Source organism: Pseudorasbora parva, chromosome 8 (genome assembly GCF_024679245.1).
Source record: "Pseudorasbora parva isolate DD20220531a chromosome 8, ASM2467924v1, whole genome shotgun sequence".
Classification (NCBI taxonomy): domain Eukaryota; kingdom Metazoa; phylum Chordata; class Actinopteri; order Cypriniformes; family Gobionidae; genus Pseudorasbora; species Pseudorasbora parva.
Window position 1 is genome coordinate 25,172,901 of NC_090179.1, and position 27,067 is coordinate 25,199,967.

The following is a 27,067-nucleotide window of genomic DNA, read 5'->3' on the forward strand; positions in this document are numbered from 1 at the left end:
ACGTGCTTCTCGCTGAGGCATTGAGACTGTTAAAGGAGAGAGCGGCGAAAACAGTACACCCGACGCTAGCGAGTCAGGTTTTACTGTCGCTAATTCCTCATGCCGAAAATGGGTGGCGGTCTCAGGCCCATTTTCCAGGCATTTGAACAAAGCACTTATGACACGCTCGTTTCAAGGTGCTGACGGTGAAACAAATCCTCGCGCACATTCGCCCCGGGGATTGGGTTTTCTCAATAGATCTGAAAAACGCATACTTCACGTTACGATAACCCCCCATCCCCACTACAGGCCATTCTTGAGATTCGCCTTCGAGGGGCAGGCTTATCAGTACAGTCATTGTCATAGACTCAAGACTTACGGCATAAGAACCACCACGTCTTGATAATGTACATAAAATCGCTAGGGCAGCCGAGATCAGACTCTGTTCACTGCATGGCTAAGCATCTCCTTTTATGGGCAGAGCACAATCTGAGCTCCCTAAGGGCGGCTTACGTGCCAGGTATTCTGAATCAGGGTCCGGACATGTTATCTAGAGGACCCATGTCCCCAGGGGGATGGTCCCTTTACCCGCAAACAATTCAGCTCGCACAGCACACGCTGCCCAATATTTTTTCTGCAAACGCAGGGATGCCCTGGCCCATGTTGGCCCAGACTCCCTCTATATGTTCCCTCCGATCGCGATCCAGCTGCAGCCTGTGCTTTTTAATAGCCCCACTTTGGAAGAACCGCACATGGTTCTCCATACTGTTTCAGCTGTCAGACACAGCCCCATGCCTATTCTGCCAATGAAAGGGAAGGTCTGGCATCCCAATCCCGAGCTGTGGGCCCTCCACGTATGGCCCATCAACGGTATCCGGGAACCTCTCTGACAAGTTATGAACACTATTTCGGAAGCTAGAGCCCCTGCTATCTGGCAGCTCTGCTTTGAAGTGGTCAGTGGTTTTCTAACCAATGTGCTACGCGAAACATCGACGCACACTCATGCGAACCGGCGGAACCGCTCGCTTTCTCCAAGAGCTAATGGATGCGGGTCGTCCCCCCCTCCATACTCGGGGTGTGTGTCTCCGCCATAGCAGCTAGCCACGCTCCGATCGCGGCACATTCACTAGGGAAAAGTGATCTTATTGTGTGTTTTCTTAAAGGGGCCAGGGATTCAGCCCGCCTTGCCCCTACCTCGGTCCCTATTTGGGACCTCGCCATGGTTTTGGAGGCCGTGAAGGGTTCCCCCTCCTAACCACTTCAGAACACGAGCTTGAAGCACATATCACTCAAAACCGTTTTTCTGCTGGCTGTGGCCTCGGTTAACCGAGTGGGTGGCTTACCTGCACTCTCCGTGAGCCCTTCCTGTCTTGAGTTTGGGTCCAGCAACTTCAAGGTTGTGCTCAAACCGAGGCATGGTTTTATGCTGAAAGTGCTATCAACCCCTTCAGTATGCAGGTCTTTGCACTGCTTAACCCGCGTCTCAGAGAGAATAAGACGCAAACCTATTCTGCCCAGTCAGAGCATTGAGATTGTATCTAGAGCGCTCCGCCCCCTTCAGGCAGTCGGATCAGCTCTTCATTGCTTCGGTGGCCGCACTAAAGTTTGTGCTGTCATGAAACAGTCTCTCACACTGGATAGTGGATGCAGTCCCACTAGCATATAGGTCCAGGACCTAACCTGTCCTACAGGCATTTAAGCCCACTCCTCTAGAGGCATGGCCTCATCTTGGGCTTGGTCGTGTGACATTTCTTTGGAAGATATCTGTGCGGCGGCAGGCTGGGCCTCTCCGTCCACTTTTATCAGATTCTACAAGTTGGAGGTTCCAGCTCTACAAGCAGGGCTTCTCTCCATCTAGGCTCTATCTTGACCCTGGCAAACAGATTGCCTTACATTTTGGCCTGTACACATTAGTCCTTAAGCACTATTCATTCATCATAAGATCCGACTATGTCCGATCAGCTGTTCAAACGAACCGACTCTTCCGGTTCTTCATTCCCCTTATAAGCCGCCTCTGTCGGTGTCTCGGGGGTTTATAACATGTGCTTTGGGTATACTGGGTCAGTCAGCACACACGGCGCTTTACATTGTGTTCCCATACGTAATACGAGGAACCTCTCTCGAAAGGGAACGTACTCGGTTACTTTCGTAACCTCGGTTCCCTGAGAGAGAGGAACGAGTATTACGTTCCGTGCCGTGTTTATGCTTCTCAGGTATCGCTTCAGTCGATCTTAAAACCTGACACCTATGGCGAATTAGGGTCTTATATAGCCTCCTGTATGCAAATATAAGCACCTTTTTCGGCGGGCTTCTGGAACGCCCCCCATTGGTTCGTTCCTCTCAGCCGCCTCACCATAGGTTCCTGCAGTTGCCGCAGCCCGGCCAATCAGAGCGCTCCTCGCGCTGGGCTATGGCCGTGCAGCTCACTGCGCTTTACATAGATACCTTTATTAAAAGTTTTGCTTCACATTCTCGAGAAAAGGAGTTTTTCCCATACGTAATACTCGTTCCTCTCTCTCAGGGAACCGAGGTTACGAAAGTAACCGAGTACGTTTTTGGCCTACGCTGGAACTGTTCAATTCAGCGTGACGCCCGTTTCACACATACTCCGTCTGCAGTGCGTGTGCGTTGCGTATTTTTTTCCGTACCCATGTTAACGGATGACAGCTTTCACACTGCACGCGGATGCAGTCCGTCAGTCCGTTCCAGGAGCGTTGCGTCTGCAGCAGTGCACGGATCGTTTTCATACCGAGTCTATTTTTTGCTGCGCTGCGCTGCGCTGCCTTGCGTTGCTGCATTAAAGTGATAGAACATTGTTCGCATTAAAATAAACATGTACTGACGCGAAAATCTAGTAATTTCAACACGGATGCATATCATTTAAAATATACTCTTGTTTCAAAGTCAACACATGGCTTTTTTTCTCAAGTAAAGCAACAAAACGACACCTTACCTGGTATTTAGGTAAAAAATGTGCCATAATGGAGAGCACTCGTACTTTCTTGGAGTTGAAATGCAAAGTTATTTTTGACCTGCAGGATTTCTTTTCAAAGGGTTTAAAAACGAAAGAAAAGACGAGAGTCGGCTGTTTTTGAATAGCCTATTCTAAGTTTCTAATTTAAAATGTTTATGATTTTAGGCTATAACCTATGTTTAAATGTTTTGCCTTTTGTGTGAGCTAAATCTAAAGTATATTAATATATAAATATGAATTAATGAATTGAAAAAATGTTGTTTAAATGTAGGCTTGTAGCCTACGTTAACCTGTCTACTCAGAAAGATTAAACAAAGAGAATTGCAATTCTGATGAGCCAAGATTAGTAACAACTTCTGGATTTTAAATAAAAAAATAATTAATAAATGCTGTGTTTGTGGTATGTAAAAGCGGATCAGTTGCGGACTGCAAACGCAGCATATGTGAAAGGACTACAGGGTGTGGGGCTCCTGCAACGCATACGCAGCGCAACACGCACCGCACACGCACTGCAGACGGAGTATGTGTGAAACGGGCGTGAGCGTGATGATTCGAGATGGCGAGCCTTTCCCGGTGAGATGAACATTGTGAACTGTGAGATTTGAGTTCAAACAAAATCCTGAGGAATTGGGTAGGAAAGATCTGATTGTCTGTTAGTTTCTTATTTTCCGAGAGAGAGACTGCTCAATGATTGTTTTATTTTTGCTCAGCGGATTTTTCTTTTGAACTACTGAATCGTTTTTAGCGATTCTACGGACTTGAATATTTGAACCGAATCTTCGAATCGGATCTTCAAATAGGGCTTGGGCGTCATGACGTCATTACTTGGCGTGGCGGCCATGTTGATGGCATCCTTTACTACTACTCGGACTACTGCGCACTGTTTATAGACGTACTCCCTCTCAGTCGTGTGTCTTAATTTGATTATTTTGGCGTTATTTCAACTATGGTAAACCGTTGCTGCATTTTGGGGTGTAACAGCGCAACACATAATCACCATGGGAAATGTCGAAAATGGATTAACTTTCCACCGCTTTCATGCTTGGAGGCGCAACCACGGACAAGAAGTAATAACAGTACGATGTGCAAAAAGCAAGAATTGTCACACAATCAGATGTTTTTTTTGTGTTTATTTGCAAGTAGTGCAACCTGAGAACACAGAACGGTGGAATGCTTCAAGGCAAAAGGTTACAAATAAAAAATGAACACAGAAAACGGAGTGCAAGTTGTTGCACTTTATATAACGGAGTGCACTTTATATAACAATAATAAATACACTTTTTTTAAAAAAATAAATTATTTCAATACTATATAAGCAAATAAATAGGTATCTATAAAATAACAACAAAAGATACAGAAATGGAGGAAGTGCAAATTATAAATATAGTAAACAATAACATTGCAATAACAAATAAAAACGGAGGCAGAGCAATTTCTTATATAATAATAATAATAATATATACGTTTCGGTTAGACTTTATTTCGATTGTACACTTTAAACATTCTACTAACTATGTACGTTTTCAACAGCATGTCAACTAACACTAATTAGAGTATTAACTGTACTGTTAGTAGACTGGTAGGTTATGGTTATATGTGTTGGGTTCGGGTTAGTAGAATAAGTTGAATTGTAGTTGCAAAGTTACTTATAGTCAGTAGAATGTCTGTTGGGGACCAACTAAATAAAGTTTTCGTCGTCGTCGTCGGTGCTCCGCTCTTTCTTTGGAAATGCATGTGGATCCAAAACTTTAATAGTTCCGATTTTGTCTCTAGCGGTCCCTGCCTTCCCTATTTAACGTATCCCGGTAAATTCCACATCCCTTTCAGGATTTTAACATGTTTTTTCTTTCTCCCAACTCTGCTTCTCCTCATTCGACTTGCTGTATGTTTACATTCGCGAGGCCATCAACATGGCCGCGACGTCCCAGAATGCAACGCGGTGCCCAAGCCCTATAGACCTTTCTGAACTGAACCTTTTTGAACTGAGCACTTTTGAACTGATCCATTCAAGAAATCTTTTGTGATTTATTGGACTCTTATTGTGAACCATTGTTTTTCCTTGTTTTATCAAGGATTTATTTTTGAATGTGAATTGAGTGAATTGTCCACATTTATAATAATAATAATAATAATATATTTTATTTGTAAAGCCCTTTTCATAGTTAAATACAATCCCAAAGTGCTATAATTTATAAATTATAATTGTGACATTTGAAATTGATACTGTAGGTGTGTTATTCCAGGAAGTTTGTTTAGCCTAGAGGGTGCACCCAAACCAACCAAGAGTCAAGTGAACTTATTCAATTATTCAATTGAATTGAAAATTCATTTAACTGTGATTCACTTATTGATCAACAAACTGTGACATGGTTTGAATTTTATTTTGTTTCCATAATTTTATTTTATTTTCCCTTGAAAGAAATTTCAATTTTTTACTAAAGATTTTCTTTACTAATTCTAGTGTTGTCTTTATTACACCTCTATAGTCGAACCTACTGGCCTATGATTAATACTAGCAGCAAGTGCAATATTATTTGACGAATGTTCTACATATGCCCACTTTGTGTCCACGTCCAGAAGGTAATGAAAACATCCTCAAAGTAGTCCATAAGTGACATCAGTTGGTTAGTTAGACTCTTTGGAAGCGTCAACAATACATTTTGGTCCAAAAAATACGACTTTCTTCAGCATTGTCTTCTCTTCCGCGTTCCTCAAATAAAGAATCAAACGGTCATGATTCAAGATTCAGATCGTGTGGCAAACTGCTGAAATCACATGACATTGGCGATATGAATCACGAATCAATCTACTGATTCATGACCGTTTGATTCTTTATTTGAGGTTTGAAAACAAACGCCGAAGAGAAGACGATGCTGATTAAAGTCAAATTTTTTGTTATTTTTGGACCAAAATGTATTGTCGACACTTCAAAAAAGTGTAACTAATCAACTGATGTCACATACACTGTAAAAAATTATTTGTTGACTTAACTTAATATATTTTGTTATCTTTTTGCATTGGTTTTTTTAAGTTTCTCTTACTTATTTGGATAAGTTATCTGAACTAATTCCATTTAGTAATAAAAACTTCCCCTTCAGTTTTCTGAACTTAAATGTTCTAGTCATCATAACTTCACTTTTAAGTTTCTCTTACTTATTTGGATAAGTTATCTGAACTAATTCCATTTAGTAATAAAAACTTCCCCTTCAGTTTTCTGAACTTAAATGTTCTAGTCATCATAACTTCACTTCAGTTTTCTGAACTTAAATGTTCTAGTCATCATAACTTCACTTTAGTTTTCTGAACTTAAATGTTCTAGTCATCATAACTTCACTTCAGTTTTCTGAACTTAAATGTTCTAGTCATCATAACTTCACTTTAGTTTTCTGAACTTAAATGTTCTAGTCATCATAACTTTACTTCAGTTTTCTGAACTTAAATGTTCTAGTCATAACTTCACTTCAGTTTTCTGAACTTAAATGTTCTAGTCATCATAACTTCACTTCAGTTTTCTGAACTTAAATGTTCTAGTCATCATAACTTCACTTCAGTTTTCTGAACTTAAATGTTCTAGTCATCATAACTTCACTTCAGTTTTCTGAACTTAAATGTTCTAGTCATAAGTTCACTTCAGTTTTCTGAACTTAAATGTTCTAGTCATCATAACTTCACTTTAGTTTTCTGAACTTAAATGTTCTAGTCATCATAACTTCACTTCAGTTTTCTGAACTTAAATGTTCTAGTCATCATAACTTCACTTTAGTTTTCTGAACTTAAATGTTCTAGTCATCATAACTTCACTTTAGTTTTCTGAACTTAAATGTTCTAGTCATCATAACTTTACTTCAGTTTTCTGAACTTAAATGTTCTAGTCATCATAACTTCACTTCAGTTTTCTGAACTTAAATGTTCTAGTCATCATAACTTCACTTCAGTTTTCTGAACTTAAATGTTCTAGTCATCATAACTTCACTTTAGTTGGTTGCAAAGCTGCTTTAATAAGTATTAATTGCATTACTATATTGATTTGTAAATTACATTTGATTTAGAATAAAACCTATAGCAAATTAAAATCACAGCAACACATATCAGTACACATTTATATTTATTGCAAAAACAAACACCAAAAACAACCACACAAAAGGTCTGAAATGTCCTTTCTTCAGAAAATTGCAAAAAGAAACGGCACAGACTGTTAAACACCTCTGATTTGGCTTTATACCATTTTAATTTAAACTTAATTTAAGTTCATTTTAATTAACAATGTGTAAGCTCTCAAGCTTCAGTACATTTATCAATGAGCATAAACAGCACATATGCACCAGTGTTACCTCACTGCATTTTTTTCAGCTTTGCAGCTCTCCCCAACCATTAAACCTAGATTAAAAATAAAAATAAAATAAAAAGTTGGATAACCTCATAGCTCGAGCCCAAACAGTGTGGCAAAGGCATTTAGGGCATCTTCTAGATCCATGACCACAATCTCCGTCTAGTATGACATCCACATCCACAACATCATCTGGGAAGGCACTATCATGTCTGATGTCCTCACTCATGGTCAAGATGCCCTACATTAACCCCATGAACAATGTCTCTCTCATCATCATCTGGCTGGAAAAAAATGAGACACAGATACAAATTTTAAGTGGTGCTGTCATAAAATATTTATTCAAACATTCATTAAATACTAAAGAACAGCAATACAATAACTATGCAATATAGTAAATATACTTTTTCTAGCTGACAGAATATTTTTTCTGAGGTAAATGTGACATGACATTGCTTAAAAGCTATTTATTGACGTTTATTAACGTTTGCACAGTTGAAACACTGCGATTACATGAGACAATACAGATTTCATACATTGTACTGTATCTTTAAACATATTCTCTGATGTTCATACATGTTTATTCCATGCTGTATCTACTAGTAAAGTGCAATATTCAAATGCAAAAAAGCAACAAAAACAACATTTAAAACCACTGTCATATTAAAGGGTTAGTTCACCCAAAAGTGAGAATCAGCCCATGATTTACTCACCCTCAAGCCATCCTAGGTGTATTACATTCTTGTTTCATATCGTTCATTCACTTGGCCAAATAAAAAATGTGCGTGTCCGGAAAAAAGTTCGATATTTTTTTGTTTTTCCGTGCGTGTGTGCATTGTAAATATAATTTATTCTGAAGCAATATTCTCCCCAGTGTTCAATCAGCTTTGACATATTTAAATATGCATATTTGTGATTTAAAAAAAAAATATTGAATCATTTGAAATGTATGATATTTTTACCTTTTATAAAGGGAATTTCCCCCCTAATCTTATTAAATAAAGGTTCTGCTTCAGGTTTCATTCTATATTGTTAAATTTGATCAATACATTAAATTAAAATAAGACAATACAAGGGTTACCATTGTTACCAATCAAATAAAATAATTTACACTGAAAAATCACAACTACATTAAATAATGTTTTGAGATTTGTAGTTTTGAATAGACAAATACAAATGTTAGAAAGTGTGTTTAAACATGAAACTAAACCTCCAGTAGGTGGCAGCAGGTGGCCGTTCTAATGAGTGAGCCATTGATTCATTCATTCAAACGATTCATTCAAACACTGAATCGTTCAGTTGCTGTGAGACGCGTTACGGTTCTGCTGTGAACGATTTTCGTGCTGAAATAGAACAAACACACTCAATATTGCATCTAAAATGTAAGTGACTAAGTGAATGTTAATGTAATGTTTATGGAACCGTCATTTGAAATCAGAGTCACTTTCTGTCGTGATTGTATTCAGGAAACAGCTTAAATGGCTCTAGTGTTGTAATTTCTCCTCGAGAGGCTGCACGAGTGTCAACAGCGCAAACTTGTTATCGTCATTTCATCATATATTACTATCCACTATCGATCGCCACTTACACTAAATTAATGCACAATCATTCTTGCATTTTGGTGATTGGCTAACGTTAATTTATTTTTTGTTTTAATCAGGCCCTTGTCCATCGGGCAAGTAAAATTCTCTTTCACTTGTCCCTGACAAGCTTTAATGTCGAGCCCTGAATCAGTTATATTAAAAAAAGTTCTGGCTAATCCAAAAATTATAAATGGCAGTGAATGGCTGCCCAAATTTTGAAGCTCAGAAAAAAAGTGCATCTATCCCAGGGCTCGACATTAACGCTTGTGGATTTTTCGAAGGGACAAGTGAAAGAGAATTTTACTTGCCCGATGGACCTGATTAAAACAAAAAATAGCTAGCGAATCACCAAAATGCAAGAATGATTGCATTAATTTAGTGTAAGTGGCGATTGATAGTGGATAATAATATATAATGAACTGACGATAACAAGGTTGCGCTGTTGACACTTGTGCAGCCTCTAGAGAAGACATTACAACACTTGACCTGTTTTCCTGAATACCACCACGACTGAAAATGACACTGACTTCATATGACAGTTCATAGCAAAACAATTAACATTCACTTAAATTAACATTCCCTTAGTCACTTACATTTAAGAAGCAATATTTAATGTTTTGTTCTATTTCAGCAGTGAAAATCATTCACAGCAGAACCGCAACAAGTCACAGCAACATGTGTGTTACTGAACGATTCAGCGGTTGAATGAATCGTTTGAATGAACGACTCAATGACTCACTCATTAAAACGGCCACCTGCTACCACCTACTGGAGGTTTGGTTTGATGTTTAAACATTATTGGTCTATCCAAAAATACAAATTTCAAAACATTATTTAATGCAAATTAAATTTTTCAGTGTAAATTATTTAATGTGATTGGTAACAGCCCTTATAGTGTCTTATTTTAAATTAATGTATAGATCAAATTTTACAATATAAAATGAAACCTGAAGCATAGCCTATATTTAAAGGGGTACTTCAGCGCTGGGAAGATGAATCTGTATTTAAACTGGGTCATCAATGCAGTAGAAATGTGAAATTATTTTTGAATTTGGTGTCTTCTAGACTGAGAAAAGACAGAAAATGTATTTTTGTCCCATGGGGATGAAAGACTACAATTCCCAGAATGCTTCGCTGCCCTGTGCCATTCCCAACACCACCAACTTCATTACTGTGACTGAGTTATAGAAGACACTACAATTAAAAACTGAACGTGTCTGTTCAATATAATGAGTGAGTCACCGCGCGAGTCTCACAGCACTGAGCACTAACTGCACGAGTGATGAGAGCTGAGGTAATCGCGACTACATTCGCGGCATACATTCACACAGGAGTTCAGTCTGGCACGCGTTTCAGTTCATGCCTTTGCAAGCTTAACTTTCATAGAAATGAATTTGAGAAGTTAAAAGACTTACATTGCTCACCATAGCTCCGTTTAAATGATCCTGTAGCTGCAAGCTGAGCTCTCCCTGCCAGCTGAGTGTAATCTCCCATCCCCCATGCGCAGATTCAAAACATGCGGAAATAGCTCCCTCTGCTGGCTGTAGTCTTTAGCCTCTGGGCAAACATTCCTCCTATGATGCAAAAATCGTCATTTTGCATCATAGGAGGAATTTTTCCAGAAATAAAATGCATAAATCTCTTGTCTCAGGGAGATATGAGGGGGGAAAGCACAATAATTTGAATATTCTCCAGGGTTTCTACTGATACAAAGCCATATGCTAATCGCTGAAGTAACCCTTTAATAAGATTAGAGGGGAAATGCCCTTTATATAAAGTAAAAAATAATAATTAAAAAATTCACAAATATGCAGATTTAAATATGTCAAAGCTGATTGAATACTGGTCAGCATATTGCTTCAGAATAAATTATATTTAAAACACACACACACACACACACACACACACACACAAAATATCAAACTTTTTTCCGGACAAGCACATGAACATGCTTAATGTCAAGCCCTGTATCCATTATAAAAATAATCCAGAAGGCTCCGGGGGGTTAATAAAGGCTTCTGGCGGACCGCCCTCAACTTACGAAATAAGTGTAATGCCTCTCGAAGTTCAAAAGGTTTACGCCACGTCCGACGTCATCGTCGCGGCAATTACGTTTTTTTTACACCATGTCCGATGCCGTCGCTGCGCCAGTTGCGTTTTTCTTCCCCTCTACATCCGACGACATCGCCGTGCCAGTTACACTTTTTCCGTAACTTTAATACGGAAGGCCGTCGCGCCAGAAGCTACATATTTTACATTATAACTTTTTACATTACAAACCCATCGATTCACATCAGAATGTCTTTATTAACCCCCCTGGAGCCATGTGGATTACTTTTACAATGGATGGATGCACTTTTTTCTGGGCTTAAAAATTTGGACTGCCATTCACTGCCATTTATAATGCTTTAGATTTTTTTTAAATATAACTCCGATTGTATTCGTCTGGAATACACCTAGTATGGCTTGAGGGTGAGTAAATCATGAGGTAATTTTCCTTTTTGGGTGAACTTACCCTTTAATAGTTATTTATTTTACCTGTATCGATTCAAACTCACATTTAATAATTTTCAAGGAGTTTCATGAAACTTATCTGTATCTGATGGCGATCTGAGAGAGAGACCATGCAGTGAAGCGAGATGTAGTTTCCGTCATCCGTAGTCATCCGATCCGTAAACCAGTTCAGTTTCTTGTCAAGGAGCAATAGATAAAAACATTTTTAAAAAAAAACAAAAAACATTTTATAGGCTTATTGACAACATGTTGAAATGTTTACACTGTACAATGACTCAATGTGATTTAATTAGGGCTGAATACTTCAAATTTCACAATTTGATATTATTTAAATTCATAAAGTTAATATTTACCAGAAATTGCAGCAAATATAGTGAAACTGCTGTCCACCTCCAACCATTCGAACAAATAGACGGCGCGAGTTGTTGAGAGCTCCATGAACCCCGCGAGGTAAAAGCGTGTAACGTTAGGAACTCCGTATTTCAACGGCTCTGGGAACACCACACACACACACGCGCACACACACACGCACACGCACACGCACACGCACACACACACAAATATATAATTATAAAACAATATAATGTCATAAATACACTTTGTAGATGAGGTTAAACACGTAACTTACTTTGTGTTATCTTGGTTAAAAGTAAACTCCATGTCTGCACTGCACGGTGAGTTCTCCCCTGAGAGAATTTTTTTGGCTCGTTTAAACGCGCACAGCATATAAGTTACATATTGGTATAAATCAATAAATTATGAAAAACAAATGGTAAATGAGATAAAACACTTACTTTATAATATTTCCCTGTAAAAAAGTTCTCTCGCCTCAGTCGCCTGTTTCTATCCTCCGCTCTGCACCGCGAGTCAAAGAAGATATCTCTAAGTTTAGGTGCGCACGGACACACACACACACACCATCCTACCACAATATAATGTTATAAACTTCATACTGTTAATGAGATAAAACACTATGCCGGTGTAAACACTACTCATTTGCTCAGCATTGCGATTGAATGGAAATGGCGTGTGGTCTGTCAGTCGGTGGGGGAGGGGATACGGGGGCGCGCGCATACAGCACGTGCATTTCCTGGATGTACATAATTATCCTCTCCGCCAGATGGCGCTGTTTTCACTAGCCGTGTTAATACAAAAACTCTTTACTCATTGACTCCTTGAATTAAGACTTGGTTTAAATGGTGTGGAATGGTACGCATTAAATACGGTAAGTTAAATAAATGTGCTCATATCTATATAATTGGAGTGTTGTATATAAATCAGCTGCACATAGTAGATTAAGTTTAGTTTACTGTAGTTAAATAAATAGACTAAAGTATAATTGGAGTAAAATCCAGAACAGTTCAACTTATGTTTTTAAGTTAAAACAACAATTATACTTGTTCATTCAACAGAAAATCTAGTTTAGTTATTTCAACATATGTTTTTGAGTTAAAACAACAATTATACTTGTTCACTTAACTTTCAGTCTAGTTGAGGACAAGAAAACTTAAAATGCCTTGTTGTCTGGACAATCTAGTTATCTCTACTGAAAAAAATTTGTTGAAATAACAAAATCGCAAAAAAATTTTTTACAGTGTATGGACTACTTTGATGATGTTTTCATTACCTTCTGAACGTGGACAGCAAGTGGGCATACACTTACGCCGCATTCACACGGGGCGTAGGCGTTAACGCTTGACGGAGGGCGTGGCTGAAGCTGGGTGCTGACGCGATCGTCATAGTGATAACAGCCAATCACATTAATTTGCCGCTTGGACCAAAACACAACACAAAAAAGCGCCTTTTTTGGTTGTATGTGCGAGTGCGATTGCCCGTGTAGTTGTTGTCAGCGCACTGCACAGGTGCACGAAGCTGTTAAGTACATTAAATCCCGAAAAAGCGCCGACAGCGGGAAGAATACCACGTAGTGGTCCAGGAGCTGCGTCTGGATTTTTAACGGTCTATGGTCTGGATGGTTCACGGAGCAGTAATGAACGCAATTGGCTAGCGTCTGCTGTAGGATATTTGCATACGGCGATCTGATTGGATGACGCCTGCACTGGCGCTTGAAAAGTTGAGAATTCTTCAACTTCTGCCGCTTGCAACGCGAGTGAAGCGCCGCGACGGAACCCACAATTCAGTTCGGCAACGGATGATGTCACCCATTCAAAGTAAATGGGAAGCGTTAACGCCTACGCCCCGTGTGAATGCGGCGTTACATTTAAAGGACAGAAAGGTCTCGGACTAAATCTAAAAAATCTTAAACTGTGTTCTGAGGATGAACAGAGGTCTTACGGGTGTGGAACAACATTGGGAAAATGACAAAGAAATTAAAATTTTGAGTGAACTAGCCCTTTAATCTTGGGTTAATTTTCTTTTTTGGGTGAACTATCCCTTTAAGTATTTTTACAGATAAATCATGCAATGTTTTAGAAAAATCAGGACTACGGGTTAGACAGGTTTATGGGCTTTGGATTACAGCTCTCTCCTATTGTTCTTCACAGGACTGGGTGAAACAGAACGAAAAGGTCAGAAAGGTACTGTATATGCATAATACACACAGTCAGAAGCAATGTTTTAATGCTATTCTGGACTCAGAAAAGCAATTTCTTGACTGAAGCAGTCTTACAATCTTTTTCTCCTAATTGACCCACTTAAAGCTGGCAAATGATTTTCATTTGGAAATTTCCACTTCAAGAGTTCTATAATTAGCATTCCTTATAGGCCTAATAAAAAAAATGTAAGTGCTAATTGCACTCCTGTTTCCCAGCTCTAGCAGTTAGTCTCAGACCATGAACCCTAGATGCGAAAACACCCTCTGGCGTGAGCACATTTGGGAAGAAATTCACACTTCATGCAAGCATCTCTTTGTCAATTAAAAAAAAAAAACACTGGTCAAATTTAAAATTCAAGTCAAGTATGTATTGTAAACTTTTGATTTAACATCTCTTAATACTTTGTTCTCAATTTATCACCATTTAAAGCTGAACATAATAGTAATCAATGAGTTTAAATTAAAGCCACAATTTATAATTTTTCGCCACTAGATGTAGCTTAATCAAAACAAAGGCAGAGCTTGATGACACCTTGATTTCACGGAGCTTATATTATGCCGAAGATCAGCGCTTCCGCTTTTGCCTGGTCATGTGTATGTGGGATAACGCAGCACTGGTTTTTTTAAAATCACATTAGATACAGTGATAGAGTGTGTTGAAAATGATTTTAAAATGTTACTCTGTCTGTTCACTCTGTGGCCATGAGACACTTGTTGCACGCTGCAGTAATAAAGATTCATATTGGGCATGGTAAAACATGGAACTCGCAGTAAATCAAGAAAACGAGATTTAAACAATATGACTGTGTTGAGCTATATAACAATGATTCGTTTTCTGTCGATGAATGTGTCCAAACAGTTGCTCACCTGATAAAACACATAATATATTAAAGCGTCTTTAGTGTTTCCATGGTTTTTACAAAATAAAACAGTAAATCGAGGGTAATGCTGGTATGATGTGATTGATAGGAAACGCATGGACATAGTTAGCCTGACAAGTCAGCCCAACATGTTTGGTCTGGAAACTCACCATTGACAGGGCTCAATCCGAGAGGCAGGATAAACGCTTGTCTTTTAAACTCCCTCTGCATAGTGCTAAAACCAACCAGAGCAACAAAGGTGAAGCGGAGCTAGTAGACAGATTAAACTTTCGCCGTATCCGGGCAGCAAAACTCAGAACACATCTTCCCTTCTTAAGAATGAGTTCAGTGCCGTTCTTTTCTCAGAGAAAACTCACTCCAAGTCCAAGTCCCTCAGAGTCGCGGTCAAAGCTGATTCGAAAGGCCGCGTTCGCTAGCTTCTGTGTTTACTAGAAGAACGCAAGCGCAACTCGGCCTTCATTGTGTTAAGCCCCGCCCACCGACTCTATACACGATGTGATTGGCCTGACCAGAGTTTGGTTTTTACAGCTTAGAAGTGTATTGAGAGTTGCTAAACGATACTTGTGGCAAATAAGATTTGCTGCCGCTAGGGTGTGTCTAGATTTCTAGGCTAGGACATAGTCCATGTCCTGGAATAAAATAGCTTATTTCTCTGGATTTAAACATTGTTGGAAACATTTGGGATAATGTAAGCAGACAACAAAAGTCAACAAAATATATAACATTGTTCTAGTAGTTTTTGGATAATTTAAAGGTCCCATATTGTACACCTTTTTGGGGGTTTTAATGTCCTTAAAAATAAATATATGTAGGATATAAATACTAAAAACCATAGCAATATATTTTGACAGTGCTTTTCTCAGAAGCTCTGATAAGAACAGGTCTATTTGGCCTGTCTAATTCATATTCATGAGCCTCTCTTCTGATTGGCCTGTATATATTGATTATTGTGACAGGCCAATCTGTCTGGATGACAATATACAAAATGGTCAAAAATAAATAAATAATTTGACACTTGGCCAATGACGAAGAGTAGACTGATATATCCTTGAGAAGTATAACTTTTTTGCAAAGCCTTCTGTATTGCCGCTCGTTCATAAAGCAGTCAGGAGTGAAATGATTTGTGCAGACAAAAATGTGTTTATGTGTATTTTGAGGTGCTTTACCTTGAAAAATAAAACAAATCCACTGCCTCCTCAGTAGCTCAGATGCTGGGAGTAGATGCAGACTCTTGTGCTCACTCATACATCCAAAAACAAAACACTGGGATTGCTAAGGAGACATTGTTTAACTATATAGCTATTGGAGCGTGGAAAAAAAATAGCGGAAAGTGTACAACTAGCTGAGGGCGGAAAGGTAATGCAGGGCTGTCAGTCAGCCGCCGTGGGTAGGGCATGAGGATTGTGACGTCACATTCCTCAGAGGATCAAAACAGCTTGTCTAATGAGACTGCTTTGGTTTAATGATTTTTATCATGTGTGGTTGTTCACGCACTGCCAACACACAATTAACAATCAACTTAAACCTAATCATTGATCTGTTGCTGCCATGACCTCTGACTTTCAGAATATAATGATTCAACTATTAGTATTACAATTGGATCATATTCAGTTTAGTTGTGCAAACTGGGGTATCTCTTTCTAATTTCTGGGTGGCTTAACAAATAAATACTCTATTGTTCCTCACAAACAGCTGCTTTTTAATGGCTTAGATTTCTTGGCCCAATATTTTGGGGGTGTCTGTAAATCCATTCCTTATCCTTCTAAAGGAGCCATATCTTTTACAAATCCAGGGATTATTTTATAGTTTAATCAAGAAATAAAGGTCAGTGTGTGCTAATCTGCAATGCAGGTTTTCCAGATAAAAGACAGTTATAATGTACTATTCTTAGAGACACATTAGAGAGTTTTGAAGGAGTTCTTCATTATGATATGCATCAACACTTTGACAGAGTCTGAGTGAATTATTCAATTTTGAAAGCCATATTAATTTAAAAGGGTACTTCAGCGCTGGGAAGATGAATCTGTATTTAAACTGGGTCATTAATGTAGTAGTAATGTGAAATAATTTTTGAATTTGATGCTTTCTTGACTGAGAAAAAACAGAAAATGTATTTTTGTCTCATGGGGATGAAAGACAACAATTCTCAGAATTCCACTCCTCAAAAGGCCACTCCCAAAGCCACCGCTACTGAAACACTGGATCACTTTCCCACCGCGTTCATCTTCATAAAATCAATTCAGTTAGAGAACAGACACTACAATTAAAAACTGAACGTGTCTGTTCCACATAATTTGATTTAGTCGCTGACGGAGTGTCACAGCACAAACGCAGCAGGAGCCAGATTACACTCATCATGAATGAGCTGAGGTAAGAGCTCTCTTGATGAGTAGTAGTTGAGTAGTATGAGCAGTAGTTCTCAGCACGTGTTCAGTCTGGTGCGTTTTCAGTTCATGCCTTTGGAAGCTTGACTTTTCATAGGTATTAATTTTAAAAGTTAAAACATTCACTTTGCTCCGCCGGCCGCACCGTTTACATGAATGCCTGCAGCTGCAAGCTGAGCTGTGAGAGTGATCCCACCGCCCATGTGCGAGTTGATAACATACGGAAATGGCTCCCTCTACTGGCTGTAGTCTTTAGGCAAAAAATGTACAGATGACGCAAAATGACGATATTTGCGTCACTGGAGTAATTTTTTCAGAAATAAAATCTCTCATCTCAGGGGGATATGAGGGGGTGGAGCACGATCATTTGAATACTCCAGGGTTTCTACTGATAGAAAGCCATATGCTAATTGCTGAAGTAACCCTTTAAGGAGGAGAAAGAGAAGGTTGTGTAACTATTAATTTTAAATTAAATTGAGAATGACTTTTAAATTCCATCATATTGCACTTTTGAAAAGTAGTGCATCAAGTATAAAACCAGCTGATAGTTGATATATTGGGCATCACTAATTCCATCCACATCATATCAACTAAAAGGGAAAACTGCTTTCTACAAACTCAAGAGAAAGTAATGCCCTTGACAACATGGACATGGTTTCACACTGTGCTTAAAACCCCAAAATAAAACATCATCCTGACACATCTTATCAGCTTGAGGGTATCTTCTAGCCTGACCACAACTATAGGAGATCAGTCTTGGCTCTCCTGGAGACAACAGTAAATGACACAGTAAATGAGTTTGGATGACATTGACTGACAGTGTCATCTCCTGAGAAGTGCCCTGTGGTTTCTTCACGACAGACCTGTAAATACATTCCATACCTTCTCCTCCTCCTTTCTGTCAAATAAGGGAGATACCTGCTATGGAAAGGTCATTAATGACCCGACTGCCGGCCCCTAGTCCCTCTTCAATTGTCACTCTGAATCCAATTTCGCCAATATTCACTTCAAGCAGAGCAAACACGGCTGGATCTCCCTCCATCAAAAGCAGCTGCTGTTTTTTGGCTCTGTAACACAAAAACAATAGAGCAGATTCTATTTACATCGTCTGAGGGCGCACATACTGTATGCATATATATATATATATATATATATGTATATAAAACATTTTTTTTCACTGCTCTGCTGTTCATTGTAACATGACTACATATGAAGAGAAGATGCATGTTGAATGGATGTTAGTAGTTTATAAATAATGAATGATCAGCAAATGTAGTCATGTAGTATTTATACTTATTGATCACAGAATCTTTCTGAAAAAGGTATGATTTACATTAACGACAATGTTCAAAAACCATAAAACTATAAGCTTGCTTTTTGATATCAAATATACAATGAATACTGTTTGTATGTGTATATATTTATATATAGATCTGTAGTGTGGGAGGATATGAAAAACAAAACAAACAAAATCTTTGTATCACAGGTAAAAGCAATAAAACTCTTATCTCTTCTGAAAAACATGAATTATTTACACTGTCCCTTGTCAACTAACTGTTTGGTCTTTCTGTCAGAAAAATACAATAACTGCCAAGGAATATCGTTAACTTAAGGGACACAAGGTAGAGCTCATGTACTTTAACATTTCACTTTAAGTATATGAAAAACATTTTATCTGCTTGTACTAAAGACAAATCTATGCAATTTTGGGACTGAATTTGACAGGTGATGAGGTGATGAGAGCAGTGCCTGGTTTTCTCCACAAATACCGCTTAGAATTAAGGCCAAAAAGTTATATGTTGTTCAAACCTCCAATAAAGATTCAAGCGGTTGTGATTAAGTGTTTCGTTCAATGATTCGGATCGCATGGCAAACTGCTGAAATCACGTGACACTGGCGATCCGAATCATTGATCGATTCACTGATTCATAACCGTTTGAATCTTTATTTGAGGATTGAACACAAAGAAGAAAGAGAAGACAATGCTGAATAAAGTCGTAGTTTTTTTAATTTTTGGACGAAAATGTATTTTCGATGCTTCAAGAGATTCTAATTAACTAACTGATGTCACATATGGACTACTTTGATGATGTTTTTATTCCCTTTCTGGACATGGACAGTAAAGTGTGCATACAGTTGGATACACTCTCGAACTAAATATAGAATATCTTAAACTATGTTCTAAAGATGAACGGAGGTCTTACGGGTTTGGAACGACATTAGGGTCAGTCATTAATGACATCAATTTCATTTTTGGGTGAACTAACCCTTTAAGTTTGCCCATTACCATTTGGATGATCCAGAGGTGTCATGGGAGAAAGTCATGTGGTCAGATGAGAGCAAAATAGAACTTTTTGGTCATAATTCCACTAAACGTGTTTGGAGGAAGAAGAATGATGAACACCATCCCTACTGTGAAGCATGGGGGTGGTAGCATCATGCTTTAGGGGCGTTTTTCTGCATATGGGACAGGGCAACTGCACTGTATTAAGGAGAGGATGACTGTCTGGGGCCATGTATTGTGAGATTTTGGGGAACAACCTCCTTCCTTCAGTTAGAGCATTGAAGATGGGTCGAGGCTGGGTCTTCCAACATGACAATGACCTGAAGCACACAGCCAGGATAACCAAGGAGTGGCTCTGTAAGAAGCATATCAAGGTACTGGCGTGGCCTAGCCAGTCTCCAGACCTAACCCCAATAGAGACTCTTTGGAGGGAGCTCAAACTCCGTGTTTCTCAGCAACATGCCAGAAACCTGACTGATCTAGAGAAGATCTGTGTGGAGGAGTTGGCCAAAATCCCTCCTGCAATGTGTGCAAACCTGGTGACGAACTACAGGAAACGTTTGACCTCTGTGCAAACAAAGGCTACTGTACCAAATATTAACATTGATTTTCTCAGGTGTTCAAAAAATACTTAATTGCAGCTATATCATACAAATAAATAGTTAAAAAATCATATATTGTGATTTCTGGATTTTTTTTAGATTATGTCTCTCACAGTGGATACATATCTACGAAGACAATTTCAGACCCCTCCATGATTTTCAAGTGGGAGAACTTGCAAAATAACAGGGTGTTCAAATACTTATTTTCCTCACTGTATCAGACAGAAAAATCTTAAAAGAACATTCAAGGACTAAGCAGCCTTTCAAACAAGATATATCAAAGGTGCAGAAGCAGAATCTTTGAGATAAGGACCTCAGAAATAAAGGTAAGGAAGGCTTTGTAACTTCAAACATCAAACACAACAAAACCTATACAATCTGAAGAGCTGTAATATATTGCACAGAAAAGACATGAAGTGCCACCTGAGAAAAAGCCACAGCAGCACAAAATTATTCATAATATACACTTCTGGAGTGCATAGTCCTAAATAACTAATGGTTGAAAGGTTAAAAAGCTCTTTACTTTTTACTGTTTGCAACTTTGCATCTGTAGCGAGGAGGCTGGAGCAAAGAGCCAGTTCTTGGTCAGATGCAAACAGACGTGTCAGTGAATAGACAGTGAAAAAATGCAGAAAAGAAAACGCATCTAATAACGCATGGATTACAGCAGGAGACAGGAGAGAATGGTTGAAATTGCATCTCTGAATGATAAGCGCTATCGATTTGCTCTTTAAAAATTGACATGGACTTAAAGACGGATAAAAGCAAATGAATAAAGCACACAAGCAAAAAATTAGGCAAAACCTTTTGGTTCACACTGATGTCAATCAACAAACCCAAACAATCTGTATGAAGAGTACAGCATGTGCACTTTTGCTGAAGGGCTAGTTGTAGCTGTAGTTTGATCATATCTGCAGGAGAGCAGAACACCATGAGGTCTTTAAGTTGGGATTTGGAAAGGGTTTGACAGCACTGCGCCACCGTGTAACCCTGAATCTTATTATAACACGATTCAGCCTTGCAAGGACATGGAGGTGTCAGTGTACAGGAAGCACTTGACAGTATCAGTGGGTGTTTGTGTGGCAGTCGCTCTGTTGAACAGGCTCGTGTAAACAGATTTGAAAGAGGCTGCACACAATAATATTTCTCCTAAAGTGTGACTAGATGGCACAAGGTGTAAAGCGAGAAGATTCATTAGAGTTAATATAACACGATACACCTTTGTTTGATCACACAGAGTATGAAGCTGTTTTGTTGATTCCGGAGTCTTTTTTGTGCGTGTGTGTCTTCATTTAAAATGGAAAACTGTGAGGCATGAAATTACTGCATGAATTATTGTCGTTTGTGTAAATATTTGGGCAATAAAATATACACAACAGGATGCAGGAGATAAGTTATTATGATTGCTGTGTCACCGTTTTCTATTTTAATTGATTTTTCTCTGTGTGAGTGGGCTTCATTAGTGCCAGCTTTTATTTTTAGACCTCTCTCACACACAGAGGCAGTCTCACAGTTTTCACAGTCATGTGAGAACAGAGATTAATTACATTTGTACTAATTTAACAAATATACGGCTATTTGTCAAACAGTTTGTAGTGTAGCGGCTAAACGTGCCACTCTATACAAGAAAAAGTTTACCCTGTTACCTGTGTAAAAGTGTTTTCATTTATTAATAGCAAGTTACATTGCCACATAATATAAACAAACACTGCCATCTTGTGGACAATGAGATAAGACTTATTTATCACTCTATCTCTAAGCCTGTCACCCATCCATCTTAAACAAACACACACACTTTGCAAGCATGTTATCATAAAAAATACTTGAAATAGAAGATTTCATTCCCATGAATCTCAACTGCAGCTGTTTTGTTGGCTTTAAGACCTTCCTGGATGTAAGTGAAATAAGGCTGCCATATTTGCTTAATTGGTTCAAACTATTTTCGGGAACATTTGTCAGGGAACACTGGTCAAAAATGCACGTACTGTATCCGATACAGTTCACTCATTCACAATAATAGGCCTACATTTATGGGAAGAATTCTGAAGATAATTAAAATTTCACATTTTGTACTTTTTCAAATTTGTTGTTTAATGGGTGGTATATGTTCATACAATTTTTTTATTTATTTGTTCTTGTTTGGTAATTTATTTAACTGTCTTTCTTTGTAGGCTATGGTATCTAAGGCTATGGGGCACAAAAAGCAGAATTAAATTATAAATAAATTATGAATAACATTGAATTAATTATTAAAATATAAAACGCCTTAAGGGCCCAAAAACGATTTGTAACTGTTGCGTATCAAACTGTTTTTTTATTTTGCTTGGGGAAAATGCATTGAACCAGTGGTATACACAATAAATGTATATCTATGTATTTTTAAATGTATGTACATGTAAATGTATATGAACCATATATATATATATATATATATATATATATATATATATATATATATATATATATATATATATATATATATATATATATATATATATATATACACACACACACACATAATACACTTTATTATGTATATCTATGTGTTCTGATGATGCAGGAGTTGCAACTATGGCAGCTGAGTTGCTGAGAAGGCCAATTTTTGTGTTCTTTTTGAAAAAATTTCAGAGCCGGATAAAATCTATATAAATTTGTGTTGAATACTGCAAAATATGCTCAATGCAATCACTGCTCTTCCCATCCAGAATAAAAAAAGAACATCCCTATAAACATGTTTACCTAATCAATTATAATTTAAATCATTTTATTTCTAGTTCTTCCTTTTTTGTAACTTGTATTTTATTTCTCATTTTTATGTAAAGCAAATTACCATAATGATATTTGGTCCATAAATAACCTTGCCTTCCAATGAAGCAAAAAATATAAACTAAATTATCATGTTGATATGCTATATTTACTATAAACCCTATGTATTTAATGTCTTCAATTATACTGAGCTTTTACGGTCTATGGCTGCAGCAGACACATAAACAACTTTGCTTGGACCCATTGTCCGAGCTGTCGTTTTAATACCGCGGTTTACATACATGTTGTGATTGGGCTGACATATTTGACACACCCACCAAAACAAGAGAGAAGAAAACCATAGACCGTAAACAAAAAATAGGAGAAAACGCATCTCAAACACGATTTCAAACCAAACCCGTTGCACCCTAGACAGTAAAAGAAAGTTGCACCGCACGCCGTTTCCTGGAAAGACGACGTTCAACCGGAAACCGTAGCAAAACTTTGTGCACCGGTTTGAGCTTTCAACGTGGTTTTACTGTCTATGGCTGTACCTACTATGGGCTGTACACAAAAGTTCCTGGTTAGTAGGTTATGTGTGAGGATGTGGAGGTAAAGATGTATAGCCTTTTCTCACAGCACTTTATGAATTTGATTACGGGTCCAGAAAGGCTCAAACTACAATCACCAGTGACAACTGGAGATCCGTTGTAAAATGCGTTGTAAAACAACAAAAACTCGAACTTTCCATGTGCCTACATACAAAAAAAGCAGACTTCAACTGGCCCATGTGAAAACAAGGATTTTGTGCATTATAGTAAATATAAATTATTTGTTGGTATATGACAATTAGGTAGGCTATTTGACTGCACAGAAATGAAAACGTAAACAGCCCTAATACACATTAAATGTACGTTAGTCACGCAATTTGAAAATTCGAAAACAAAGCGATTGTTAGATTTAATCATTGCGATTTATTGCAATGCTTTTTCCCCATAGTTGATGAGAACAAAAGTGGATGTTAGCTACTTTACTTGTTCAGAATCAGGTGACGTTCTTGTTGGTCATACTTTTAAAGCAGCACTAGGCAACTTTTCAACCTTCATAATATATTTTTTAAGACTCTTGTGATGATAAATCGACTTACAATAGGTTGAATGACACGTCTGCCATAGCCTGATGGGGTCTGTATCGTTTTTAATCGTACTTTTAAACTTCGGGTTTCGGGTAGTAACCCGAGAACAAAAAGAACTACAAAATTCGACTGCTTTACGGCATATACGTCACTTCCACCAACACCCACACTTCCTTACATTCGGACGTGCGAGCCCAACTTTGTTCGTCGGATAATAGTCATGTCCGAAGCAGCAGAGAGAAATAAGAAAGAAAAGGTTTTGTTGGAGGAAAGCAATTAGAGGAAACGAGAAAGTGATGTGATTAAAGGCAGGACGAGGATCAACATGTGACCAGCGTTTGCTCGTCGGCGTGAGCTGAAGGAGGCGTGCCCGACCGATGCTGTCATGCTTGTTACGGTGATTACCTACCACTCAAACATTGAACTGAAGTATCATATAGATTCTGTAAAACGCTAACCAATAGACTACTATAATGACGCTGGCTTGTAAACATGAGCATCGTGATTATTTGGCGTTTGAAAAAAAAAAAAACCCATGAAATTATATTCATATGACATGCTGAAACATGCCACTGACTCTGTAACGTTACCTGGGATGAAGACATTTCACATGCGCCGCCAGAAGAACTCTGAACTCCTCTTGCAGTGTTCAGGGGAACTGTTAGTGCTGCACCAACCCGCGGCGCCACTTTTATGAAGTTATTTGGCCCGCACCGCCCCACTGTATATATTTTTACAACCCCGCCCCGCACCCGCGACCATTAAATAGAAATACGGGCTCCGCGGGTTATGAGACGACCCGCGCATCACTAGTTCAGGGCTTTCAGGGTTGTCATGTCAACAAATGCACGCGCGATGACATCGCCTGTTGTAGGATGACAGATCTTACGACAGCAGTTGAGGACATTATTTTTTCCAAACTGTAGGGGGACCCCGAGAGCAAAAGTAGCCAAGTGCTGCTTTAAACAGTAGAATCTGTGATTCCGAATGACAGTATCCACACCGGCGCGGTGACTGACAACAGCACATTCTCCTCAAAACATTGGATTCATCCGCGGCTGTGGCTTACCATGCCGAGGCACAAATTACATAAAGTTGATAATTCTGCGAATAACTGCAATTGCAGATTTCGACCATAGACCGTAAAAAGAATTAGACCAGTAGAGATGGCTATACAGCTTAATAATGCATTGCTTTAGTATGGCCGTCTTTGAATTTTAACATTCATAATTGTGTAACTTACAGATTCTACCAGCAGGAGCTAAAGGGGTGCAAGAGAGCACAGAAAGCTAGACCGAGTAACGTTAACCTACAAATCGCGCCAATGGATACTCAAACATTGCAGACTAACTGCACTAAAGGTAACTTAAGCAACAATATAAAGTCCTGTTTTATTTGCTAACTGAAACTGTGTTTATCTCATACACACACAGTTATCATTTCCATGAGCAAGTTGCATGTCGTTGTTTCAACGTTTCAGGTATAAATTGGCGTGCGTGAGCGGTGAACTAGCCTAAAACCTAAATACATTATCATGGTTAGATCAATGTAACTGAGGTTTCTTTAAAATAGACTATATTTGTTATAAAAACATTTAATAGAATTAAGACATTCCCTTCCCCACTTAGATTTAGTAAGAATCTATTAGCTTTTTAAAATACCATTGAAAATGAAAGGCTTTTATTATAAGACCTAAAGTTGGCAAATGTCGATACACTGACTAACTTGTAAATGTGCATATGCGTTGGGTGTACAGCTGCAAGAGAAACCCAGCTCAGCGTGACTGCTGTGGATGTTTTATGTGACAAGAATATGAAAGTTTTAGCTTTCTAAATTAAAAGGAGGGGCTTTTATTGGAAGCAGAAATTTGTATATCTCGAATCTCCATCACACTCGTTGGGAGTTTGGAAAATGCCTTCCATCTAGCCTAGAAATTCATCTCAATCTGGACAGGCCAATCACATCGTGTATAGAGTCAGCGGGCGGGGCCATAATGACGACGGCCGAGTTGCGTTTGCTTGCTTATATTAAACACAGAAACTGGCGAACGGCGGTGGTCTTTCGAATCAGCTTTCACTGCGATTCTGGAAGACTTGGAGTTAAGCTTTTCTCTGAGAAAAGAACAAAGAACGGCACTGAAGTCATTCTTAAAAAGGGAAGATGTGTTTGGAGTTTAACCGACCGGATACGGTGAATCTATCAACAAGCTCTGTTTCACCTTCGTTGCTCTGGTTGGTGTAGCGCTATTCTATCGCGTGCAGAGGGAGTTTGAAAGACAACCTAAAAGATTCCTCTGATCCTAGGCTAAAATCTGACGTCTTTGATCGTTAGTTTGACATGTTCACCGACAGCCGATTAATGAGCGCTGCGATCAAATTTTACCTCAGACTAAATTCTGGCAGTGTCAGAAGATTTGGCGCACAATCCTGCAGTGTGACTTCTCCTACGACGTCAAATATCTCCGTTTTTCAAGACAAACTATGACCAGAACGAGAGCTAGAGATTTCTATAGCCCCGTTTCCACCAAAATTACCCGGAACAATTTGTACCAGGAACTTTTTTACAGGAACTTTTCTTCCCCCCCAGACCTGCAGCTGTCTGCGTTTCGACCGCGATAAAGTTCCGAGAAGATTAGGCAAATTAGTCCGGTGATGTAGGACTGCGCGCGACTGTTCCTCCAAATCAGTGAAGGACAGTAATCATTTTTAAGTGTACCGATTGAAAGATTTAGTGAACTGTTTACATGAGACGTTATCTAAACCGATCTGGTGTTTACATGTGATGACTTTCAATCGCAACCATTTTGTCACATGCAGTTTGTCTGCCGCACCAAAAATGTCAACGCTGTTTTCTCCAGCAGCTGGAGTGTGTTAACTGTAGCCATAGCAACTCTTAACGGCCACCAGGACTAATACAGTATTATTTATAGCTATTTGTTGTAAAGTGTAATAATCATCTCAGAAAAAAAAATCTTCTGTCAGGCGCAGTTAAAGTAAAAACTGCCTGGGGCAATATACGCTGTGTCATTACTCCAACATTATCTTCATAACTTACGAAATAAAAAGTTTACCCCTCAGAAAAATGTACTTTCCTCTCTTGTCAACA

The 27,067-nt window shown here is 38.6% G+C and overlaps 3 long non-coding RNA genes across 3 annotated transcripts in view; 1 reads left to right on the plus strand and 2 right to left on the minus strand.

Annotated features, from left to right (window-relative positions):
• The first annotated feature begins 3,488 nt into the window (after window positions 1-3,488).
• The window catches only part of LOC137084318 (uncharacterized), a 31,464-nt gene continuing 7,885 nt past the window's right edge, over window positions 3,489-27,067 (plus strand). The window contains exons 1-2 of the long non-coding RNA XR_010906738.1: window positions 3,489-3,526; window positions 13,882-13,914. This is a non-coding gene — a long non-coding RNA (uncharacterized lncRNA). The remainder of the gene's footprint in view (window positions 3,527-13,881; window positions 13,915-27,067) is intronic.
• LOC137085154 (uncharacterized) lies at window positions 7,042-11,509 on the minus strand. Its single transcript, XR_010906920.1, has 2 exons — window positions 11,422-11,509; window positions 7,042-7,564 (listed from the first exon to the last, which is right to left on the minus strand). It is a non-coding gene; the product is annotated as an uncharacterized lncRNA (long non-coding RNA).
• Window positions 11,525-12,057, minus strand: LOC137085155 (uncharacterized). Its single transcript, XR_010906921.1, has 3 exons — window positions 12,006-12,057; window positions 11,731-11,868; window positions 11,525-11,552 (listed from the first exon to the last, which is right to left on the minus strand). It is a non-coding gene; the product is annotated as an uncharacterized lncRNA (long non-coding RNA).